Source organism: Chinchilla lanigera, unplaced genomic scaffold (genome assembly GCF_000276665.1).
Source record: "Chinchilla lanigera isolate Chin_1 unplaced genomic scaffold, ChiLan1.0 scaffold00032, whole genome shotgun sequence".
NCBI classification, from domain to species: domain Eukaryota; kingdom Metazoa; phylum Chordata; class Mammalia; order Rodentia; family Chinchillidae; genus Chinchilla; species Chinchilla lanigera.
In genome coordinates, this window is record NW_004955433.1 from 5,644,862 (window position 1) to 5,669,401 (window position 24,540).

The 24,540-nt window shown below is 43.6% G+C and overlaps 1 protein-coding gene and 1 long non-coding RNA gene across 5 annotated transcripts in view; one reads left to right on the plus strand and one right to left on the minus strand.

Annotated features, from left to right (window-relative positions):
* Nucleotides 1-24,540, minus strand: part of Rasgef1b (RasGEF domain family, member 1B) — a 783,333-nt gene that overhangs the window by 39,314 nt on the left and 719,479 nt on the right. Inside the window, exon 1 of one of the 4 annotated variants that reach the window (XM_005388233.2) lies at nt 70-216. The exons of the other annotated variants lie outside the window; for them this stretch is intronic. The gene's annotated coding sequence lies outside the window, so the exon portion shown is untranslated. Of the gene's footprint in view, nt 1-69; nt 217-24,540 lie in introns of those variants that run through there. 4 annotated transcript variants of the gene reach the window in all.
* On the plus strand, nt 393-3,252 carry LOC102030111. Its single transcript, XR_261561.2, has 2 exons — nt 393-1,809; nt 2,458-3,252. It is a non-coding gene; the product is annotated as an uncharacterized LOC102030111 (long non-coding RNA).

Sequence of the window (24,540 nt, forward strand, 5' to 3'; positions counted from 1 at the left end):
CCTCGGCGCCCCGTCCCCGCCGCGGGCCCCCGACCCCCGGGAGAATCATCCCGCCAGGGAGCCACCTACCTGCACTCAGAGAAACCCCGGGTCCTCTGCCACCCGGCTGCGTGCAGCGCGCCTCCAAACGCGGCCAAAGGGCAGGCTAGGAAAGCGCGCGGAGAGGAGGACGAAAACCCGCCTGAACCAGTAGGGCTCCTTGTTTATACTGAAACTACCGCACCGGCCGCCGCGCACACCCACTCCGCGGCCGGCCCCGCCTCCCGCCGCCGGCCCCGCCCCGCCGCCGGCCAATCACGGCACAGCTCACCTCCCACACGGCTGCCGCTCACCGCCGGCCCCGCCCCCCCAAGGGCGCAGACCAATCACGCCTCACTCACCGCCCACGCTGGTACCGCCCACTGATCCAGTGTCCAGAGCCGCGGGGTTGGCTTCGCTGGTCCGGCGGGCTGCAGCCCAGGCTCCTCCGGAGTGCACCTGCCCGGGGCGGTTTGTGCAGTGTGTACGCTTGAGTGTGCATTCATTTACCTGTGTACCACCTGTAAATACCGGCTTGACTCGTTCTGCGGTATCTATTAACGCTATGATGAGCTGAAGGCTGCTGGCCAGGGGACTCAGATCAGAGAGGAACCACAGGACTTCGGCTCGGCGGGAACTTAGGGGGAGCTGGGGTTGTGCAAAACGCCGGGGCGCTGGGGGCCGGGCGGGCTGGTGCTGCCGCTAGGAGGATGCGGGGCGGGCGGTACCGAGCGCGCTGCCGAGTGACAGGCGCTGGAAGTCCCACAAGGGAAACGAACCACTCGGTGAAAACTGACGCGGGCAAAGCCTGAGGCTCGGCCGCGGCGAAGGCTGTGTTGTCATGGCAACCACATGCTTAGGCTGCCGCGGGATACTTGATAACTAAGAAAAAACAAGGGTGAAAACCTCAATACTTCGCCTTGGACAGATAGAAGAAAGCCGAGGGCAGAAATGATGGAAACAAAGAAACCCACAGATAGGGAAAAAGAAGGTCCATGATCAGGAGTCCTTCTTGCCCTTAAGAAAGTAGTTTTTCTCGGAGCTCCCTTATATACACAAAACAACCAGTGGTATCTACCCTGTTAGGATGAGGGAGGTAGGGGCACACTTCACGGCCCCCACCTTCCTCCTTCCCCCGCCCATTTGCTAGCGGGTTTCACCGACTAAATCCCTCTCCCTGAACGAATGTCCGGCTCTACAGAGGTCTCTGCACTCCAGAGAGGCCCAGGACGGTGGACCTTTGGGGCTTGTACTGGTTAGTTGTTTTTTTCAAGCTCCGTTCTCGTCCTGGGACTGTCACCAAAAGGCCCTGTGACATTAGGCAACTCCCTTACACTTTTGAGGTCCCTGGTCCTGTAGCAAGAAAGGAAAAGGGCTGGACTCGGATCAGGATTTCATAACGGGGCTCCCTGATGGGTCCCTGGCGACCTGTGAACCCAGAAGATTGTGTCGTTTTATGTTTGGGAGTCACTCCGCACACAAGACGCATCTCAAAAGGTAAAACTGATACCGTGATAATATGGATTCAATGTTTTTCAGGCGACTTGCTCGCTGTCCATTCCGGCAGATGCCCGGGGGCTCTTTCTAGCTCCCTACAGGAGAAGTGTTACACACGGGGACAGCTCTGGAGTCCAGCGCCTGAGCCCCGAGCCTGCCTCTGACACATAGCCACCTATAAACCTCAGGGAAGGCCCACAGGGACTCTGGGGCCCAGTTACCCACCTGAAAAGCAGCATGGTGTTAAAGTAACTTCTTCAGTGAGAACATTACAAGATGTAAAGCATGGGACAGGTTTGAAATAACCTCACAGAAGCCTTCCTTGCTCTCCCCATTTAAAATTATTACTACCCCCACTCTGTATAGCCCTTGTTTGCTTTTTGTCGTTATTGTTTTCTCAAAGGACGTATTAGCATTTCGCATACTGTATATTTTACTTGCATTGCGAGATGTAAGCTCCCTATTAGCAGGGTTTGTGATTTACATGCTATATTCCCAAAGTCTACAACAGTGATGGACAGATAAGCACTCAATAAATATATATGGGCGGAGGCCTGGGCATGATGGTCTACACCTGTAATCTAAGCACTTTAGGAGGCTGAGGCAGGAGGATCACAAGTTCAAGCCTTGGCTGGGAAACTTAATAACTTAATGAGGCCCTGTAAAATAAAAAAGTAGTACTAAAGACATATGTTACATTGAAGTAAAAAATAGGGCAAGGGACACAGCTCAGTGCAAAGGCCCTGGGAGATATAGATGATATATATTGTTATATATGTTAAATAAACGAATGTCTGGCACATGGTAATTTTTCAATAAGTCATTGCTGCTACAATTGTCTTAATTTTTCTCTATCATGAAAAAAATATTATTTCCATTTTCTGCTTCTCATAACGTCTATCTGGTTCCTGGACCCTGCCGGCCCGATTCCTACCCTTCCAGGTATCAGCGAGCTCATTGCTGGCCATCAAGTTCACACAGACGAAGCCCTGCGGAGCAGCACCAGGTTCCGTAAGGAGTAAGAGCTACCTTCACCGGTGGTCCACTATCGGGCAGGCTCTGTGCCAGGGATGACTTCTCTCTTCTGATCCTTTTGCATCTCAGCCCCACAGAATTAGATCCAAATCCAACCTCCTTTCTTTTATTGTAGTTCTTTTTTCATTTTACGCCATCTAAAATCCCCGTTTTCACCACACCGTATTTAGTGTCTTTTTTTCAATCCACCTCCCCAGAACAGTGCTCGGGCTGTCTTCCCAGATGGCCATGTGGGTCTTCGCTGAGGTGCTGCTGTGTAGTCCATCTCGCCCCGTCTCCTTCATCTAACTTAGGCTTTTTCCATCACTTGGCCATGGGGCTCTATGTCAGTGTCCACTCCTTTTACCCACGGTCACATGCTTTTCCACTTTCTACCTGCACCACTTTTCAGCAAACCCCTGAGAGGCAGTTACTGCTCTTGGCATTTGTCAGATGAGGAGATAAGGCGAAGGAAGGTAAATGACCTGCCAAGGGCACTCAGCTAGAGAATCCTGAATATAACCTACGTATCTCTGATTCCAGTGCGCCTGTCTTCGGACTCCATAAAACAGATTTAATTACTTAAGATTTACGAAATTATGTTAAAATTAGAAGATATATGTATTTAACTGAAGCTAGAAGCCCGTTGTTTCCTTGAAAAGCAACGTGTACTATTTTGTCTCAAAAAACACATTTTTCATAAACCCAAGTTTAATATCGTTATTTGTGACTTCTGATTTCATTATGATACTTTAACCTTAAATGAAAATCTCACAGTATCTTCAGATACTTAATACTCTTCATGCTAAAGGGGAATGAGGCACGGGAATACCAGATAGGACAAAAGAGGGAAAATTACAAGGGAATGGGTTACAGCTCCAGTGTAAGAAGTCAGGGATGGTGTCCAAATTATTTCAGCATCCAAGTCTCTCTGCATCTTCCAGGGACGGATGAAATGGCCAGGTAACTCCCCAAAACATTTTTGCACTTTCTCTCTCACTTATGCTCTCAGTGTCTCTGAAATATGACTGTGTTTAGTTCCAAGATGGGAGAGCGCAACCCCAGCTTGTAGGCAGAAGAGCACCACAGCCCTGGTCACCTGCCCTGTCAACTGTCAGTCTGGCCTTGCACACCCTAGGCCAGCGATGGCGAACCTTGTAGAGCTTTCAATGATAACAAACAGCCTACTGTGGCAGTGTGCCATAGGTTCGCCACCACTGCTCTAGGCCTTCTGGCTTTCCGGCCCAGGCAGGCAAACCCATCTTTGATTACGTAGGGTGTACTTGACCTGTCTTATGTGTTGGAAAGAGAGGATGAGAATTTCATAAATCAAAAACGTAAAGAATGATCAGGTGTAATTTAAGAAAAGCACTTAATAGTTCCCAAGCAAGTTATGCTAATAAAACTTAGCAGCTTGTTAACTTGAGTTCAAAAATAGTCACAGCCTCTCTGGGACATACAAACCCAATAATTTTTTTAAACAGGTAAGAAATTAAAAGCAAAGAACCTATGATACCTAGAGCACTCAATAGATAACAAGCTATTTTATGTTCAAGGAAAAAAGTAATTAAGATTTCACAGAAATTGGATTTAAAGAAAGAGGAAGAAAATCCTTCGTGCTCTGAAGAGGAGGGGAAAATACCACCTTGATATGGGGAAGCCACGACAGACAGACTGGAGAGTCCCAGGGGTCACTCCTTGGGGTCCCCTCTCCTCAGATCCTCTTTCCTCCATGCTTAAACTGGAAAGATGGGTTACCGTGCCACGGGCCCAGGCCCACTAGACCAGTTCAGCTCCAGGCCACAGAGAAAACCACTTGATTTCCCCTTGCCATGTGCTGATTTCCCCACGACTTCCCTTTCCTCCTCACCAAAAGGCCTAGAGTAATGGGGGAGGGAGGCTGATTGATGTACTTTGGTTTCGTGCATGCTTCCTGCTTTGGGTCTGAGTAAAAGGAAGCCTGTCCATGGGCAGCCTCACTTACCTGGGTGCCACGCTGAAATTTTATAGTCATACAAAGTGTGTATGTGCTTGGCATGGCCTCTGAATATGCTCATGCCTGGAACATGGCGAGAAGGTTGACCAAGGCAGGGCATACAGATGTAAATATCTAAGCCGAGGGTGGTGGTGGATATCTGTCATTCTATCATCTGGAAGGCTGCGACAGGAAGGTTGGAGGATCACAAATTTAAGCCTATAGCGACTTAGCAAATCTCTGTCTCAAAAAAGAGGGGGAAGCAGGGGATGTAGGTTAGCGAAAAGGCCCTGGGTTCAATCCTAAGCATGAGGCGGGGGAGAGACAGAGAGAAATTTAAGACCCCCAAATCCCTATCTAGTCCCCAGTGCCATCAATTCCTTGGTAACTGTATTGAACTCTCTGCCACCTGGGGTATCTGTGATTAGGTTGGCTATGGAACAGTCATCTCAGTGATGATCCCCCAACATCAATATGTTTACAGTGTTCTTTCACATCTACTAACTCGATGGGGAGAGCACTGGGTTCGTGAGGGTAATTTGGTTCTGACAGGAAGCATGGATTCTCCTCTTCTGGGAATCCCCAAATAGCCTAGATAGATATCCCTCTGCATGCTGGGAAGAGGCTTCTATGTAGGTGGAGATTGGGTGGCAGAGAGAATTTCAGGTTTCTTCCACAGCCTGTGTTGATATTTGTATCACTGTCGCTTTTTTTACCCCTAGACTCTAAAATTGCACAAAAGAATGAAACAAATGCATGAGAAATTCCAACACAGAATTAGTAGAGTTTCAAATCCCCTAAGATGTAAAAACTTACTACATCTTCATTTATAGGCAAAAACTGTTGAAAGCAGCTTTACTATATTTAATAAGCACTATTATTTCACTCATTTGCCAATTCCTATGTATTCTTTTTTTTTTTGGTCTTTTTGAAACAGGGCCTCATATGCAGTTCAGGCTGGCCTTGAGCTCACTTTGTAGCCCAGGCTGGTCTCAAACTTGCAATGATCTTCGTGCAGCCTCCCAAGTGCTGGAATTACAGGCGTGCACCACCATACCCAGATTCCTATTTATTGTTTTTTTTTTTTTTGTCTTTTTGAGACGGGGTCTCACTATGCAGTTCAGGCAGGCCTTGAGCTCACTCTGTAGCCCAGGCAACGATCCTCCTGCCTCAGCCTCCTGAGTGCTGGAATTACAGGCATGAGCCACCACAGCCTGGCTCCCATTTATTCTTACAAGCTAATTGTTTGCAACATTCTCAAGAAAATTCTTGATGATGGATATCACTTCTCGGCCTTTTGGCTAAGATCAAGTGTTGATGATAGAGAATATAACTTGACCTGATCACAAGATCATGGGATAGTCATTGATTATATAATGCACAGCAACTTGTTTTCCACAGTAACAAGGAAATTTTCAATAATCTTCAGTGTTTGTCTTTTACATTAGCTATGTCCCTGTTTTGAGTAGAAACTCAACTCTTGAATATGAGCTTATTTAAATACTCTTGGAGCTGGGGATTTAGCTCAGCAGCACAGCGCCTGCCTGACAAGCCCAAGGTTGTGAGTGCAATCCCTGGTACTGGAAAAAAACCAAAATAAGTAAATAAATAAATACTCTTCATCCCATAAAATATTTACAGTAGATATAATAAAGTACAATTCTCTATTTGTTAACTTCTTTCTCTAGCAGTTTTTGTCTGGTTACTTCTGAATTATTTGACCTTATTATGAAGTTTTATATTTGAGATTGTTATACCTTTAATGTTAAGCCTATTTTTTTCTAGATGATCCCCTCAATTTTTTTTTTCTCTGTCTTTTTGAGACAGGGTCTCACGATGCAGTTCAGGCTGGCCTTCAGCTCACTTTGTAGCTCAGGCTGGTCTTGAACTCGCAACGATCCTCCCTCCTCAGCCTCCTGAATGCAGAAATTACAGGCGTGTACCACCACACCCAGCCTTCCTCAAATTTTGACTAATTATCAGTCTGTGTCCTAGAACCCTGAGTGAGAAGGAAGTGAGAAGAAAATGAATAATAATAGAATAATAAAAATTTAGAGCTGAAAGAAATATTAGTGAGCACTTCTTTTAATTTTTCTCCACCTTCATCTTATCAACCAAGGCATTATTTGAGATGAAGAAATTGAGTCCCAGAGTGAATAAATGATTCATCCAAGGTTAACAAGATAATCAGGGTAAGCCAGGCACAGCGGCACACTGATGTAATTCTGGAATTCAGGAGGCAGACAGGAGGATCGCTGAGTTTGAGGCCAGCCTGGGCTACAAAGTGAGTTCAAGGCCAGTCTGAACTACATAGTAAGACCCTGTCCCCCAAATCCAAGATAATAGCAAAGTTACACCAAAGAGCCCCAAAATAACCCTACCACAGGATTTTATTTCCAAATTATTCCTGAAAGGGTGAATCTAAGGGGCTACTTTGATGTTATAGAAGTATAATCTGTTTTCAAATGCTGATGACAAATATTCTCAATTAAATACCTTAATAAAATGATAAAGGATAATACTGTAGATATTACTAATGCCTTTAATCAAAATTCTCTAGATGTTGCTAGTACCGTTTACTGTATTATTTAATATTCATGATAGCGAAAACCTCTAGTTGCTTTATCATTAAAGTAGCCATGGTCTAGACTACTAATCAGACTTCATAAAGTATATTCAAGAAACTATGTCAATTACAAAGGCTTCCTTAACTAATCTGGGTTATCATGAAACTATATAAAGTATTCTCTCCTTCATATAATAAAGTAACTGATCTTTTCTGGATGAATTTGTGAAGTTTAAAATCATAATATGTCCAAACATTGATTTCACACATGGATAATCATTATTTCAGTAATAAAACAAGGAATTCTGAGCAGTATATTTAGATATTGTTACAGAAAAACTACAACACTAAGCATATTTTCTGCACACAAAAATGAACTGATCATAACTGTATAGGACTGGAGAATCAGGGAAAAGGACTGCCTGAAGGGACAGAGGTGTGCCTGGGAATGAGGAAGAACTTCAGCTTTCTCTGTACATTTGATTTCTTTCACCAAAGAAAGACATAAAGTGGATATGACAGCATGTTCATTAGTATCTTTTTAGGGTGATGGATACACAAGTGCTTATCATTTGGTGTTTGTAAAGTTCTCAAAAAATGAACGAATTTTTTTAAAACTGAAAGAATTTTGTAATTAAAATTGGATATTTTCATGAAGCTATACTATATGACCTTAAAGTCCATATTCTAAACCTACATTTGAAAGCAGTACATACTGATAAGTTCTTCTGATTACTGACTAATCACATTTATAGGATACAAACACCCACTAACAAGCCAGGTAATTTGTTTGGGTCCTACTGTGCAAAATTGTAATACATGTGATATGAGTTTATTCAAGAATGCCATGCTTAACAACCATTGGTGAATCCCTACCGTCTTGTTTAATGAAGCTCTGTATCATTTCTAAGGTTTTTATTTTTACTTTTTATTCTCTTTAATGGTTTGATCAATCTTGCATTCTTACATCTGGTAATCTGAGCAACTTCGTTAAAGATAACAATATGTAATATAATAGCTACTGTTAATTCCTATCATTTTGTTTTGAAACACTGTCTCATTTTTATTCTTTTTGTGTTGTGCTGCTTTTGTCTATGTTGTTGTTATTTTGATTTTTTTTTATTCTCTTTAAAATTAAAAAGAAAAAAACAATGCCATGCTCTGGCACAGTTCTTCACGTTGGCCCCTCCTGCCTTCCCATGTGGCTGTGTGTGCCGCCCGCCTTCTCAGATGCTGAACGGCATTGCGATGCATAGTTCACACATAAGTGAGTGTTGATTCTTGACAGAAACCTGCTTTAAAGTCAAATCTCTCTCACTAACATCATTAGCATATGATTAATGTTTCCAAGGCCTGGAATTAACTGGTGATAATTTTAGAATCTACAATTATCCACACAATTGTCTCCAATTAGCTGCCTCTGAAGAGTGGTCAAGAACAGGAAGAAAATGGAGGATGAACGTGGACTTGTCTCCCTAGTAGTGGAACCGGCCTTTTTACCTCAGGTCTGTCGTTAGACTGAAAGGGTATATTTGGGGTTGGGGTGAAAGGACATGGCTGTTGTTTATATAAGTAGTGTTTGGAAAAAGTTGGAAGAAAAATATGAATTCTGTGACTCAGAGACTATTCCTCAGTGACTTAAGAGATTATCTCCCAAGTATGTGAGGTAATAAATCTAAGGAAGACCATGGCCTTCTCTACAGAAGTATGCATTTAACACCTCTTGCAGCAAGAATCATAGCCAAAGTAAAATGAAATGTCTCAGTCTAGACAAAAATTCCACAGATAAAACATTTGTCTTAGTTCTGTTTGTTGTTATTGTTGTTTAAATAACTCACAACAAATTCTTTTTTAAATGCCCTGGTTTCCTAAGTTAAAAAGTCAAACACCAGCTGTTACACGAGGCAGTCATGAACTCAGATTTTTTAGCTTCCAAAATACTAACAAGCTGTATTTTTCCCCAAAATAGCTGAAGTAGGACATTCTGTTTTGAAAACATCTCTAAATAGATGCAGTTCCGGCTACTCCTGTCTCTGCTCTTGCACTAAAACTAATGGTAAACACAGTCACCTTCAGATTCAGAATAAATAATAAAATAAAAATGGACACAAATCTTTCTACTGGTGAGATGGAAATATATATTCTGTCAAGACAAACTCTTTAAGGGGCTGGGGACTTAGCTCAGCAGCAAAGCGCCTGCCTGGCAAGCGCAAGGTCGTGAGTTCGGTTCCCGGTACCGGAGAAAAACCAAAAAACAAAAAGACAAACTCTTTAAAGCTAATTGTAGGCACAAGCGGCTGCCTAGCAAGCACTATGTCCTGAGTGCAATTCCTGGCACCACAAAATAAAAAAAAAAAAATTAAAAAATAAAGCTAAGTATAGCAACATGAACTTGAGAAACTTCCCAATCAATAATCAAATCAAGGTCCCTCCTAAGGCTTCAGGAATTTTTCAGGAATTTTTTGAGTTTCTCTTCTCTTCTCCTTCTCTTCCCCAGACTGGGCCCTTTCTCTTTTCAGATCCCCCAGGCAACACTGGTAAAAATTTTTCAAGTTACAATCTCCGAGTAATCAACCCATGCCCCAGGGAAGAGGGAGCCTTTGCAATTCAGTTTCTTAGTTGCCCAGGGAACAGTTCCTGTTCCAGTTCTGGTTGCTCCTGAACAACAGCTGGTCACTGTGATGTGTAACTGGTCACTCTGATGCACATTGTATAAACCAATCCCCAAATGACACGCCATTCTGCCCCTGTGCTTCCTGCTTGCCTTTCTCATATAAGCCCTAGACCACCACAGATCAGGGCCTAATATTTTGGAAGTGATCCTGATCAGTGCCCGTCTACATAAATAAATCTGCCTCCAAATCCCGGGCGTTGTTTTGGTGTTTCTGCTTGCCTTTGCATTCTGAGCTCAAGTCTAGGTTCATAAGACGTCAGATGCTTTGTAAATTGAGATGGGCTATATCTCACAGTCATTTTTGTTTGGTTGTTTTGTTTTTGTGGTACAGGTGAACCACATCTAGGGGCATTCTACTACTGAGCTACCCTCCCAGTCTTCTGTATTTTTTGACACAGGACTTTACTAAGTTGCCACTAGCCTTGAACTTGCAATCCTCTTGCCTCAGTATTAGACATGTCAGTTTTAAACTTGCAGTGTTAGTGTAACATCTAGGGATTGACAGTAAATTGCTGATATATTGGAAATTATAGCTCTGGGCGATTTAAAACCCAGCATCAGTAAAGAATTAAAGAAGCTGAGTTTAAAGTAAAAGAAGAAGCCAGGTATGGTGACACATGCCTGCAATCCCAGCACTCAAGAGGTTGAGGCAGGAGGATCACTGTGAGTTCTGAGTTCCAGGCCAGCCTGGGCTACATAAGTGAGTTCAAGGCCAGCCTACTACACAGAAAGACCTGTGTCTAAAAACAATAACAAGAACAAAAAATGAAGTGAAAGAAGAGATTTCTTCACGGGTGGGTAAGAGAGAGGTGACAGGTAGCAACTCTGGGCAAATGGAAGTATATGAAAGTGAATTATTCCTGGGCTTTGGCGCCCTGCTCTTTTTATTGAGTTTTTTCTCTGTTCAGGCTCTTGGAATCTGGTTGGCTTCCTGGCTGTTTTTGCTCTGCACTGTGAATTTCTTTGGACCATATGACCTTTGTGTCCTTTGGTGCTGGGTGGGTGAGGAGCCTTAGGGAAAGGTGGTTTAAGGATTAAGTAAAAGGGAAGTAGGCGATTTTCATGTTAATCCTGTTTGTGGGCCCTTTCTGGACCTGATTATTTTCTCCCTCTTTGTCTTTGTCTTTTTAATTCGAGTCCAGCTGCAAAGGCTGAAGCTGCCTATTACTTTTTGATAAAGCTCAGCGAGGCCTTCCCTTGTCTTTCCCCTACCTACAGCCCCTGTCTCTCCGCATCAGGATGGGCTTCTGCTCTCAGGACGGTTTGTGGGATGACTGATGTCTGAAAGGCTGGAGATGAGGTCCAAGGACCTCGCTATTTCTATCAGGTGACTCCTCCCCTCCTCACGACAGCACCTTTCTCCCAGTGATTCGGAAACCTGAGCCTGCATGGCGTTCTCACCAAGCTGCTTGCTACATCCTGTCGGTGGCCATGGGCTTTAACTTGGGTCCTCAGAATTCTCTTTCCCTTCCTTTGCCATTTCTGGCCCCTCTGCAGTTGAGGTTGGAGAAATGATTGCCCACTTGATGGCCACCCCCTCTACACAGAGACACACAGGCGCTGCCTCGAGTTAGACTGCCTCTGAGAGCTGGTGTGTCTGGAGCCCGAAGCGCTCATTTGATCCAAAACTGACAGTGGCTTGCTATATTTACGCAGTCAAATTCTCAGCCAATCTTAACAAGTTTACCTGTCATTTATACTTTATATACACAGTGATCCATTCAAGTGAGTTACCTGTCTTAGGGGGAGCTAAATTTGCCAGTCCCAGTGACTTTTCTCACACTATTCCATTTACCTGGAGTGAAAATAGGTGGTTTTTTTTTGTCTTTTTGAGACAGGGTCTCACTATGCAGTTCAGGCTGGCCTTGAGCTCACTTTGTAGCCCAGGCTGGTCTCAAACTTGCAACAATCCTCCTGCCTCAGCCTCCTGAGTGCTGGGATTACAGGCGTGCACCACCATGCCCAGCAAAAATAGATTAACAATGACTGTTTCTGCTTGGTGTCTTTTTTTTCCTACTTTTTTACTTTTTATTTTTGTTTTTATTTTTATTTTTTGTCTTTTGAGACAGGGTCTCAATATGTAGTTCATTCTGATCTTGGACTCGCTATGTAGCCCAGGCTGACCTTGAATTTACAATAATCCTTCCCTTTCAGCCTCCTGAGTGCTGGGGTTACAGGCATGTGCCAACATTCCCAGCTTGTCTGGTTTTTCATAACGTGTTGACAATATCTCAATTTTAAATTCCTAGAGGGACTGTTTTAATACCTGATACAATTTTAACAAGTGAATCCATCCCAGCACTTGGGAAGCTGAGGCAGGAGGATCGCCATGAGTTTGAGGCCAGCCTGAACTACACAGTAAAACCCTGTCTCAGAGAAAACAAAACAACAGATGAATCCAAGTGACAGTCATATTGATGATTTCACACTAGCAAGTATGTATTTTTGAATAGTCATTGAGTTTGGTTAGAGGTTTTAGGGGTTCAAACCACTGCCCTGACACTGAGCTGGTAGTCGATGGACCTAACTGAAAGACCCAACATCGCAAAGCACTTTACACCGGACAGTTTCTTCTGTATGAGCAGGAATCTTTTACAGCCATCCAAATTAATTTAAGGAAAGCTGGAGGCAGATTTACTGAACATTTATTAGATGGCAGAGGTTGTATTAAGTGCTGACTTTCTACATCTGTTTAATCCATATAACAGTCATATACAGCACTCAATATTATCTCCATCTTTATAGAAAAGGAAACTGAACCTCAGGGAATTTCTAAAATATCGCTTAAGAACAAATATCTAATAAACAACAACGGCAAGACGGATCCACCTGGGCCTCCCTCAGAGGACTGTTTTTTACACCACAAGCACAGTTCACAACAGAGACACATGAACAATCAGATGAGCCAGGCGAGGAGGCGCAGTCCTGTGATCCCAGCACTCAGGAGGCTGAGGCTGAAAGATCGCCATGAATGTGATACCAGCCTGGGCTACACAGTGAAACCGTGTCTCAAAAAACCCACCAGAAAACCAGTTAGATGGACTCACATGGTAGTAAGAGCAACAGCTAAAGCAACCACAGCCCATGCGTTTTCCACTTCCCCAGAAGTGGTGACGTCCCGGTGTGGGGCGGGCAGAGCTGCCTAATGGTCAGCATCATCAGCCACGGAAAGAGGAAGGACTTGGTTCAAATCCTGGCTCCATGTGAACAGGAACAAATTATTCAACCATCTGAAGCTTCAATTTTTTCATTTATAAGGTTAAAATGATGCTGGTTTTAAGAATGAAATTAAATCATGCATATAAATTCATTATCACAATATCCAGCAATAGAACTCATTCCATAAATAGTAGTTAAATAAATATAATTATCGTCATTATTCAGCAGCCCATGCTTCATACCTTAGCCTCCTCAAAACTTCTTTAAAAAGTGTGACTATACTTGCTTATCTCTATGTGTGGTTTCATTTGGTTGCTGAAGAAACCTTTGAAAATTTTAGGTACCCTTAAAAATGACTTACTGCCCATTTCCTAAAAATAAAGATGTTCTCTAACTGGGAGTGGCAGCACATGCCTCTAGTCACAGCACTCGGGAGGTTGAGGCAGGAGGATCACTACAAATTCAAGGCCATCCTGGACTATATGAGACCCTGTCTCAAAAAAAAAACCAAAACAATGAAACAACAAAGGCCATTCTTGTACGTAGATAAGAATATCAGTATCACTTAAGAAGAATCAACAATATTCTCTAATGCCATCTAATTTCTACTATACATTTAAATTTCCTAACTTGTCCCTAAGGTTATTTTAAATTAGGATGCCATCATAATTCATGTTATGCTTGGCCCTTTAGCTGGTGTTTCTTTATTCTCTTATAATCTGTATCATTCCTCACCCTACTTCCAACCTTGCCCTGCTTTTCTTGACCTTGCCTTTTTTGAAGGAATTCCTTTGTCCTGGAGAAAGTATCACTTTCTGGATTTGTCTGATAGTTTTCCTTGAAGTGCCATTTGACATGTTCCTCTATCCTCTATATTCCTAATAAACTGGAATGCAAGTCTTTAGGTTTTATTACTTTTCAGTTAAATATTGCAGCAAGAATGCTTCAAAGTCAGTGTTATGTAGTTCATATCAAAATTTCCATGACCACTTCCACTTCAAAATATTTTATGGTTTCCTAGCTATCTCTTGGGTCTGGTTACATGAGTGGTTTTCAACTCTGGCTTTCACTGGGGCAGTTTTTAAAAAGATCTGTTCCTGAGTTACACAGCTAGTGAGTCTTGACTTGAGCAAAAGTATTGTTATTTTTGTAAAGCTCCCCTGGTGATCTGCCCCAGGTGTTACTAGGGTAAAGAGTGAGTGGTTTAGGCTACAAGCTTTGAGAAGGCAAGGTACACATCTTTTGTTTATTGTTACACATTCTGAGTGCTAAGCAGAAAGCCTGGTGGCTTGCAATGATGGCTTACATGCTGAGTTAATTAACTGATAATTAATATGCAGCTTATGGACACCCTCAGCCTCCTCTTATTTTTGGGCTTGGTGTACTATAAAACCAATAGGTTAATTTTCTATCTTGTGGAGAAAAATCAGAAAGAGTTACTATTTTCCAAATTTCTGAAAACAACCTATTGATTGGAAGAGAATTATTTTCAAACTTCCAAGAGAGGAAAAAAGCAAACAATTCAACTGCAGTGTTAGATCAATTCAGTTGCAGGCAATTCTCTCTGTCTCTCTCTCTGTCTCTCTCTCTGTCTCTCTCTCTCTCTCTCACACACTCCTTTGCACATTACCAGTTCTTCCAGTTCTTATCACAAGGAAAGGAAAGGTGAAATGATTCTATAGTTACTTTAGGAGGAAGAAGAGCTGGGAATTTTTCACGGTTGTAGTTTTTTTTTTCAAACATATTGACCAAATTTCACACCTATGGAGGAGCGCTGTAGAGGGAAGGCCTTTGGAAAGAGTTATGCTTCTATTTGTTCAAATACTATTTGGGCTTAATCTTTAAAACATAATAAGCCAGGCAGGGTGGCGCATCAGGGAAACTGAGGTGGGTGGATTGCCCCAAGTTCAAGGACAGTTTGAACCACCTAGCAAGCCCCTGTCTCAACCCCATCCCCCCAAAACCAAAAACATAATTAAGAAAGTGTATGATTCATTCACACTTGCCACAACTAACCACCAGTAGCTTTAAATAAAAGAAAGGACCACCTTCCTATAAAAAGGAAGTTTATACCACAGTAAGCAAAGGAAACAGTGAATATATATTTGTTTACTGAACTGCTATTAAGTGGTACTCAGAAAAAACTTACAGGAAATCAGTGAAGGATATGGACACAGTTTGTATCTGACATGGCTGTACACAGGTGAAACATGCTCACTCCCATTCATAATAGTAAAACTGTAAAACAAAACTATATGACTATATCTTTTTCTTTAACTCATGAGACTGGTGAGAATCTCCCATGTAGGGAAGCATTACAGAGGCATTGATTAAGCAATACCAGCTACAGATAGATTAAAATAGCACAAGTAAAACTTCTCACTCTTTTGTAGCAAAAGGTTAGAAGCAACTAAACAATCATTGTTAAAGACCTGAATAAATAAGTTTGATAGTCACAATATTAAATACTTCAGGTGTAACAGAAAAATAATGAGACTAGATAAGAAACATTGTGCCATATACCTGTTCCAAAATATATAGAAAAGAAAAAACACAAAAACCATGTATTTTTACTGAACTATTTTATACATAAAAAAATGAGCCAGAAAAACAAGGAACTGGTGAGTGGTTAGCTACTTGGGTGAGGAAATCATTACCTGGGAGAGAGTTTTCACAAGATATCTTTTCATATTTTATCCTATTTGATCTATGCCAACACCTTAAAGATTTCAACAGTTTAAATATTTCTTAGAAACCTTATCAAAAGTTTTTGGGAAATATATATAATAAAGAGTATTCCAGACATTCAGGTAGCCCTTATTCTTCTTGTGGAGTTTCAGAATCCATTCTTTTTCCTTCCAGTTTCATTAGAAATGAAACTGAAACCCTGCATACTTTTCTTATACCCACAGCTAAAACAAGGACTCAGAGACCAATTCAGAAGAAAATGCTTCAGGGGCTGGGGATTTAGCTCAGTGGCACAGCACCTGCCTGGCAAATGGAAGGTCGTGAGTTCAGTTCCTGGTACCAGAAAAAACAAAACAAAACAAAACAAAAAAAAGAGAAGAAAATGCTTCATGATAAATCCCATTCCTGACTTTCATTGTTCTACCAAATTTCAAAGTTTTAGATTCCATTTAAGCATGTATGATTTAAATTCTAAACAGATCATTGATGAAAGACATCTACTTCAAGGCTGGAGCTTATGAAATACTGAAGTAATGGGGTCAAAGTCAAATTAGTCACTTTCTCTTTGGAGCTCTCCATGGAACCCACAAGAGAAGGAGGGGCCATTTTCAGAGAAAAAGAAGGAGGAGGAGGAGAAGGAGGAAGAGGAGGAGAAGGAGGAGGAGGGGGAGGAAGGAGAAGGAAGGAGAAGGAGGAGAAGGAGCAGGGAAAGGAGGAGGAGAAGGAGAAGAAGGAGAAGGAGAAGGAAGGGGAAGGAGAAGAAGGAGAAAGAGAAGGAGAAGGAAAAGGAGAAGGAGACGGAGAAGGAGAAGGATGAGGAGGAGGAGGAGAAGGACAAGGACAAGGACAAGGATAAGGAGAAGGCAAAGGAGAAGGAAAAGAAGAAGGAGAAGGAGGAAAAGGAGAAGAAGAAGGAGAAATTCCTCAAATCCCAATCAATAAGATGAAACATCATCACTAGGGTTCATTCACTCGTCTCTTAGCATTAGCACTTTAGGTTACCATTTACCTTTGTGCATTCTATGACATGAAAGAGCAGGACTGTAGCGTACCTTTACATTTTGCCCGGTGTGATGCACACAAGTCCACCGTAAATATCTGACAGACCACAGTGAAACATATCAGTGTTTTGGGGTGTCTGGGACCTTGCCAAATCATGTATCTTCTACTTGTCTTCAGTCAGCTTTTATCCAGAAACACAGTAATTACGCCTACAAATGCCTTGCAATTGTATTTATTTTTCAGTAGGAGATTGAACTCAGGGCCTCATGCATGCTAGGCGAGCACTCTACCACGAAACTACATCCCAGACCTCTCTCTCCATGTTGGTCAGGTGACGAGATAAATTATAAATGGGAAAGATCTGGGAAAGTGTACACTGAAAACAGGACTAATGTTGCTGCTATTATAACACAATGTAAACAGCTAGGGCGGAGGAAGGAAGGAAGCAATCCTAGAAGATGTTTCTTGGAGAAAGAGTCATTTTCAGAGATGAGCAAAATGAAATGAAGATAGGTTAAGTAACTCGCTGCAAAGCACGTATCCTGTCAGGGGCAGAAATGAAGGCAAATTCCCACCAGATGCTTTGGTCAAATGCCTCATTTTTCTCCTGCCTTACTTCTATTACCCAAACCTTTGACCTCATGGGAGAAGTGAAGGAGGAGAGGGGCACCTGGGAACCCTAGTCCCAGGCAGGCTAGAAGCACTCTAGATGCGGCTAGGGAAGACAGAATGGTGGTCAGGCCCTGGCTGGGATGGCTGAGGAAAGGAATATGGTGGAGTGGATGTTATAGACAACCTGTGGTGAGCACTTCTGGTCTGCTTCAAATCACTAACCCATGACAGTTGTCTAATTCATGTCATCTTTATTTTCTTCTTGAAGAAACAAGGTAAGAGGCAGCTAACAGGAGCCAGTGTCATGATGAACTGTGGGACTGTGGGACTCTGGCTAGGGCTGTGACCTCCCTGCCCCATTCCAGGATTACTGATACAGTGCAGAGGATGCTGCCTGAGAGGGGAGTATAGCAGATTTCTCAGGGGAATATCTGTAATGTATGTTCAAAATGATAAAAATAATTTATCTTCGCTATATTAGTTCATTTCTGAAATTGTAACATGAAAGATTGATCCAAATCCCAAGACAGGCTTACTTTGAATGTTTTTTCTTTGAGAGTAAAAGGACCTAACACTGCTTCTTTAAGATTAACACCTTCAAGACCTATCAAAAGGGCAAGAGAAGAGCTTTGAATCAGTAAACACTTCCACACAGCAGTCTTTGACTGACCCTACACTGGGATACTTTCTAGATATTAAGAAGGTTTCTAAATAATGATACTGTCCAACACATACACAGAACTTTCTATGCACCATGCATTGCTCTGAGAGATTGCACAGTCACTGAACCCTCCTGCTTGAGATGAATTCTACTATTAACCCCATTCTATGAATGAAGAAACTGAGTCACAGAGAGGTTAAGTAACATGTCTAAGGTCAAACAGTTAAAAAGAGGTAGAGAGGTTGAGGATTTAGCTCAGTGGCACAGCGCCTGCCTGGCAAGTGCAAGGTCATGAGTTTGATTCCCGGTACTGGAAAACAAACAAACAACAAAAAAAAAGTGGCAGAGGTAGAATTTGAACTCTGGCAGCTCAGATAGCACAAGGTTGTTCTGCATATTATATAGCACTTTGCATATCCCCTCACCTAGGACTTAATTTAAAAAGTTATTTTAAACCAGGTGTGGTAGCTCATGCCTGTAATCCCAGCATTCAGGAGGCTGAGGCAGGAGGATCATTGTGAGTTCAAGACCATCCTGGGCTACAAAGTGAGCTCAAGACCAGCCTGAACTGCAGAGTGAGACCCTGTCTCAAAAAGACAATGAATAAATAAATAAATAAAAAATAATTTTGCTCTCTGAAGTAAAACTCTCACATTCTGGAGTTAGATAGGTGGAAGTTCATTTAGTCATTAATTACATCACTTTATTAATCATTTCTATTATAATCTTACTATGCAACAGCCTTAAAATAGCAAAAATAAATATGATTTCTGCTACTCTCATACTAAGAGTCCATGAGACCTTAAATAATCACACAAGTAAATACACAATTACAAACTGTCACAAGTACCATGAAGGAAAAATATAAGGTGTTATAATATTACCAGAGCATTTAAAGAGGTATATGTTACAGCTGACAGTAGTGATTCTTTCAACTGGGATTACTAATCTAGCATCCTTAAATGCTTTAAAATTTCTGAACTGCAGTATCCACCTGCAAAATAGGGATAATGGATTGTCCTAAAATTGTCTTAGTGAGGTAATGCAAAGACAACCCAGCACTCAGTAAATACTTAAGAAATGATAGTTAGTGGCTTTGTTATTGTATTTCCCCACTGCCCCTTGACAAGTACCCAGTTAGAGAACGAGATAAAAGGAGCATATTGAGAATAACAGCAATCATAATATTAAGAATGGGGGGAAAATGTTTTGAAAATACTATAAATTTTACTTTTTTTAAAACAGGGGTGATTTCAATGGACTTTATTTTTTTAAAAACAGTCACTTAGTAAAATGGACAGTATATTGCAAGTAAACAAGCTGGAGGATAAATATATGTGGGAAATGTAAAGCTCTGTTAAGGTTTTGCTGACATTCCCAGGATTCTGTCATGATGCTGTATACATGTTTTTCTGTGTTTTCACGTACTCCTTTGAATCTAAGTCCTAGGTTGGCTGATTCATACTTTTTCCCCAAAGCTTACTCTTGCAGCAGGCAGGAGAAAGGGTCAGGCTGACTATACTTCTGCTCAAGGACGGTAGGAAAGGAAGTGGAGAACCTGCAGCTACAGGGATGAAAGATACTTCAAAGCTAACATGTGGATCCCAGAGAGATCCAGCCTGGTTGCTCTCTGCCTCCACTTAGGGAGAAGAAGCCCAGGGAGCAGACTCTTCTAAGAAACCCATGCATCCTGAGTGGGCGGTTAGGACAAATACCTCTGGGATGGGTTAAGCCATGCGGCATTCTTCAACCGGAGGTGTGCTGGTCCCTCCCGGGGAGAGCATGTCAAAGGTCTGCGGGACCTAAAAAAGCTCAGCAAACTTGGCCCTGGCTGGTGTGAAACTGATTGAGGTCCGAGCCCTGGAAATTATTGAATATACAGGCAGGCCAACAGGGGGTCGCATTCCAACCCAGAAGCCCAGCTCCATACCTCTTTCAAGGGAAAACAGAGGTGCAGGAGGGAAGTGCCTCTGGAAGTGCAGCCCTGAAATTTGCCTAAGGCCACCCTTCGTGCTGCCCAACCAGCAAAACCAGTGGGTTCTGTCCCCATAGGGACCAATCATTACAGCTGCATCTTGCAGGGGTTTAGGTGACTCATCTGTCTTTGATGCCTGCTTTCCTGCCCCTTAATCCTGAAGTTCCCATCAGTAAAATATTTGCTCTTCCTTAACCAGTCTAAAATGAGCTAACAAATGTGCCTCACTTCCGCTCTTTCATTGCTAGGAGAAGTTCTAAGACATGACAGTGTGCTAGGACAGGAGATGTAGGACACGAAGTGCAGACAGCCCTTAGAAGCCATGGTCACCTACGAGAGGGCCTGTCACAGTCCCTCTGAATTCAGTGGTGTTTTTCAGGGATAACACTGCAGCAGTCTTCTGTTTCCAGGCTGATTCTGAGAAGCCTGACCGCTCCTCTAAGAGGCAAGTTTTGCAAAAACTGGTGTGGCTTTTTTTCTGGTAACTGGACCATTGCTGCTGATTATTGATTAATGATAACAGTATGTCCGCCCCCTCCTCACCCAGGCACACAGGATACACACGCTGGAGGGATGCGTAGCGATTGCGTAGACCAGTAAGGAAATGGGGCCAGGACAGAGTTCTGCAGGTAAGAAACAGGATCGCTTTGGCAAATCCACAACCACGGGGGCTTTGGGAGGCAAAGCGTCTCCCACCTTCCTCCTCTTGAAGCTTATTCTTCAAGTGTGCCCACACAAGCAAGTAAGGCAGGCAGAGGCTGCAATGTTACATGGGTCCAACCCTCCTTCAGTCAAGCTCCTAAGACCCTAAACCCACAAGGAGAATATGCCTTTTCTCCCTAGAATTTAAAGAATGTGTTTTGTTCATTTGTTTTGGAGTTCTATTTTGGTTTTGACAGAGTCTTGCTGTGCAGTTCAGGCTGGACTTGAAAATTCACTTTGTAGCCCAGTCTGGCCTCTAGGTCACAGTGATCCTCCTGCCTCAGCCTCCTGAGTGCTGGGATTATAGGCATGTGCCACTATATGTGGCAAAGAATGTGTTTTATTTTATTTTATTTATTTATTTATTTATTTGTTCATTGTCTTTTTGAGACAGGGTCTCACTGTGCAGTTCAGGCTGGCCTTGAGCTCACTTTGTAGCCCAGGCTGGTCTCAAACTCAACAATCCTCCTGCCTCAGCCTCCTGAGTGCTGGAATTACAGGCATGCACCACCATGCCTGGCTAAGAATGTGTTTTAAAATGTAATCCCTGTGTACATTTAGGCAACTATTTACCCTACCTAGCACATGATAGATGTCTTACATAATTGCGGAATAAATATGTAGCACGCATGTTATGCATTTCTGGAGGACCAGGGAAGAGATTCTTGGGGCCTTTTCAGCAACTCTTGTCAGCCCACTCTTGTGTTTAAGGTCTCCAGAGATAGGCAACACCCTCTTCTGTGTTCCTTGACCTATGACTGCTGTACTTGGAGTTTATTTTATTTATTTACTTATTTTGGTACCAGGGATCAAACTCATGACCTCAGGCTTGCCAGGCAAGCACTTACGCCACTGAGCTCTATCCCCGGCCCTGTACCTGGAGTTTAGCTCTGGAAATAAAAGGAAAATAAAGTATCTCTAAACCATTTTGCTACAAAGGGCCCTCCCCCATGCTGTTTGCGGCCACCTTCCTTTCTTCTGAGGTTCCCTCTTTCCGGCTTGACATCCTCTCAAACGCTACCTGACAGACTGCTGCAGTCACCCCGCGAATGTAAGTAATTTCCTTATTGACAGCCTCCCATTCTCTCTGACATCTGCCAGCACTCCCTGACACTTGAATAAGCATTAAGACATTAACAGTCTGGCGCAGGTTGAAGGGCTGGAATAGCAATGCTCGGCAGCCCCGCTGCACAAAGCCCTGCGCACAAAGATCCCACCCTCTCGGTTCCCCCATCCTTCTGGCTGGAAAATGTAGCAGAGCCCGCTGTAAATGCTGACTATGCGCTCCGCTGCCCTGGCATTTGGGTGTCTCCTCAGACAGGCTGGATCGTACAGTAAAGGAAAAGAAAAGCAAAACAAGAAAACGCCTGCCTGCTTGGGAGGCAGGCAAGGGAGAAGTGAATGCTAATAAAAAGGCAGATCGTCCATCGGGCATGAGGGAATATTTTTAAAGGACTGACTCAGAATAAAAACCCAAAGTAAAAAAAAAATACAAGGTCAATCTCTCCCAACTTAACACAGAACAATCTGCATCACACTTCCTTCAGATACTATCAAATTTTGTCCACCTACTAGCTGGCAAATGCCAGCTATGTGCCAGGGAGTTTTGAGGGCCAATCTGTTGGATCTACGTACAGAAAATTATTGGGAAAGAACCCACAGCAGTCTTTGCTGCCAGAATCTGTTCACTGAGAAATGGCAAAGCTCTTCCCATGCCGCATAGCGAGCCTTTCCAGGAGCGAGGCCCTGGGCAGCATCTATTCTATTCCAAGGGTGGGTAGGACCAGAAATCTGTAATCCACACAGGTAATGGTAAAATTAACATCAAAATAGAAGGGGTGGAGCTCCACCTGGGAATAAGCTGCTTTCTCTAGTGGAGAATGACTCAACAGGACTATAGCTGAGAGACAAAAGAGGACTTAAATTTTACAAAAGATCCAGGTAGTGGAGTCCAAGGGTCAGGCAAGACTGTGCTTCATGATGCCCTTGACGTCTTCCGGGGGCTGAGAGTCCAGTTCCTCCTCTCTGCCCCTTTTGGCACTGCGAGGACAGGGTAGTCACAAAGCCAGGCCTCTGATTACCTTGAGATGCCTTCTGCTGATTGGCTTCATTTCCCTGTTGTTCGGTCTGAGCCTGAGGTCATTGTGTCTGATTTGCAAATGAGGAAGAGAAAGAAGCTCAAAAGGAACACGGGACTTTCCCCCAATCACACAGGTAGTGAATGGTGGTGACACAAAGCACTTCCTTAACTCCTGGGTGCTGTGCCTCCTGAATATTCAGTCCCAGCCCTTAAGAGCTTGGTCAAAATCACTAGAGGTGGGCACAGTAAACCTGTAGGACAGTGACAGTAGGAAGAGCTGCCTGTGACCCCGAGTAGGCAGACGGATCACTGTCTGAACTGAGCAGCAGAGTCTGCTCCAAGCCCAAGCCAGGCAGGCACGAGCCAGCTCCGTTCAGATACAGAGGCCTCCAGAGCGCTCCATCTTTCTGATCTCCCTCCCAGCTCCTCCCTGCACAGCCTGCAGCAGGATGCCATTGCTATTCATTGATACGGGGGCTCCTCTAGGGCCCCTGTCTGTGACTGACTGCTCTCTGGGTGCCCTGCAGTTCCTTCCAGTGTGTGCCAGTTCATCTTTACGTGTCAGTCATAACCACAGCAAAAAGCTACCGGTAGCTCGGCCTGTCTTCTGCTCATTTTACTGAGGATCTTATTTATCCTGCAGCTAGGAATTATTTCTCACTGGTACAGATGGGGTCACTGGAGCTCAGACAAGTTAAAGAACTTGCCAGAAGTTTCACAGCTGTTAAATGTCAGACCGGACTTTGAAGCTTGGGTTCTTTGATGACGGAGCCCATGCTGGGCTAAAATTCTAAGCGAAGCCACCTGCCCTCACTAGTGAGGGGCTGCAGCATCCGGGGGCTCTGGTTTCCTCTTTTCCCTGGTCTCCCCTTCACACAGGTGGGAATTCCTCCCTCGCTCTTCCCTGCCCTGGGAATCTTCCCCATGCGGTCTAGGCTTTAAATCATTCTGGCTACTTCTGTTCGAGGTTACTTCTCTATCTGCTGGGTATCAGTGTGAACTGCTTTCTGCACGACTCTTCCTCCTCCATTATGGTTTCCATCCAGACAGCCCCTGAAGCCTGGCGCGATCACAGGCAGGACCTTTGGAAGATGATGGGGCCCGGGGGCTCAGCGCTGACTCACTGTTGGGAGCAGAGTCCTGGTCTGAAGAGCTGTGACCTGTACGTTTGTGTCTCCCCTCCCAGCCTCTGTGCTGACTCTCCCTGCCTCCCATCCACCAAGCCCCTCTGCCATGCTGTGCTGCCCCAAAGCCAGCTGACTCTGGACTGAAATGGGAGCCAAAGTACGCCTCTCCTTCCTTAGACTGTGGGTGTCGGTATAATGCCTCAGCAACAAAGAAAGTAACTAAGACAAGCCACGCCTGGCTAAAATTTATTATATTTGAGAAGATAATGTATATCAAGTTAATGATTTCAATGCTGATGAAGTGCAATGTAATATAATTGTGCTATTCAATGATATTTATACTACTGGTAAAAATATCTTTTCCTAGTTCCTATAGGCAGTGTCACCCAGTATTGGGACACTAGTTTAGAATAGGGCATGGTGGCGCATGCATATGATCCCAGCATTCGGGAGGCTGAGGCAGGGGGATCGCTTTCAGTTAAAGGCCAGCATGGGCTACATGGTGAATTCAAGGCCAGCATGAACTACATGGAGAGACCTTGACTCAAAAAACCAGAGACAACATATAACATCTTGTGAGGCCCCTCCTGCCCAGTCTGGGCCTTCGGGCATCTTCACGCATTCCTCTCCTTCCTTCCATCCCCAGGCTCAGCCTGTCCTTCAAAGCCTAATTGCCTCTTGTGCACACGTCTCTAGGGCTCCCTCCTGGGCATAATTCCCTTATTCCTGCGCTGACCACATAACACTCTAACGCCCCCACACTCGTGATTTCTGATTTTATCCCGTGCAT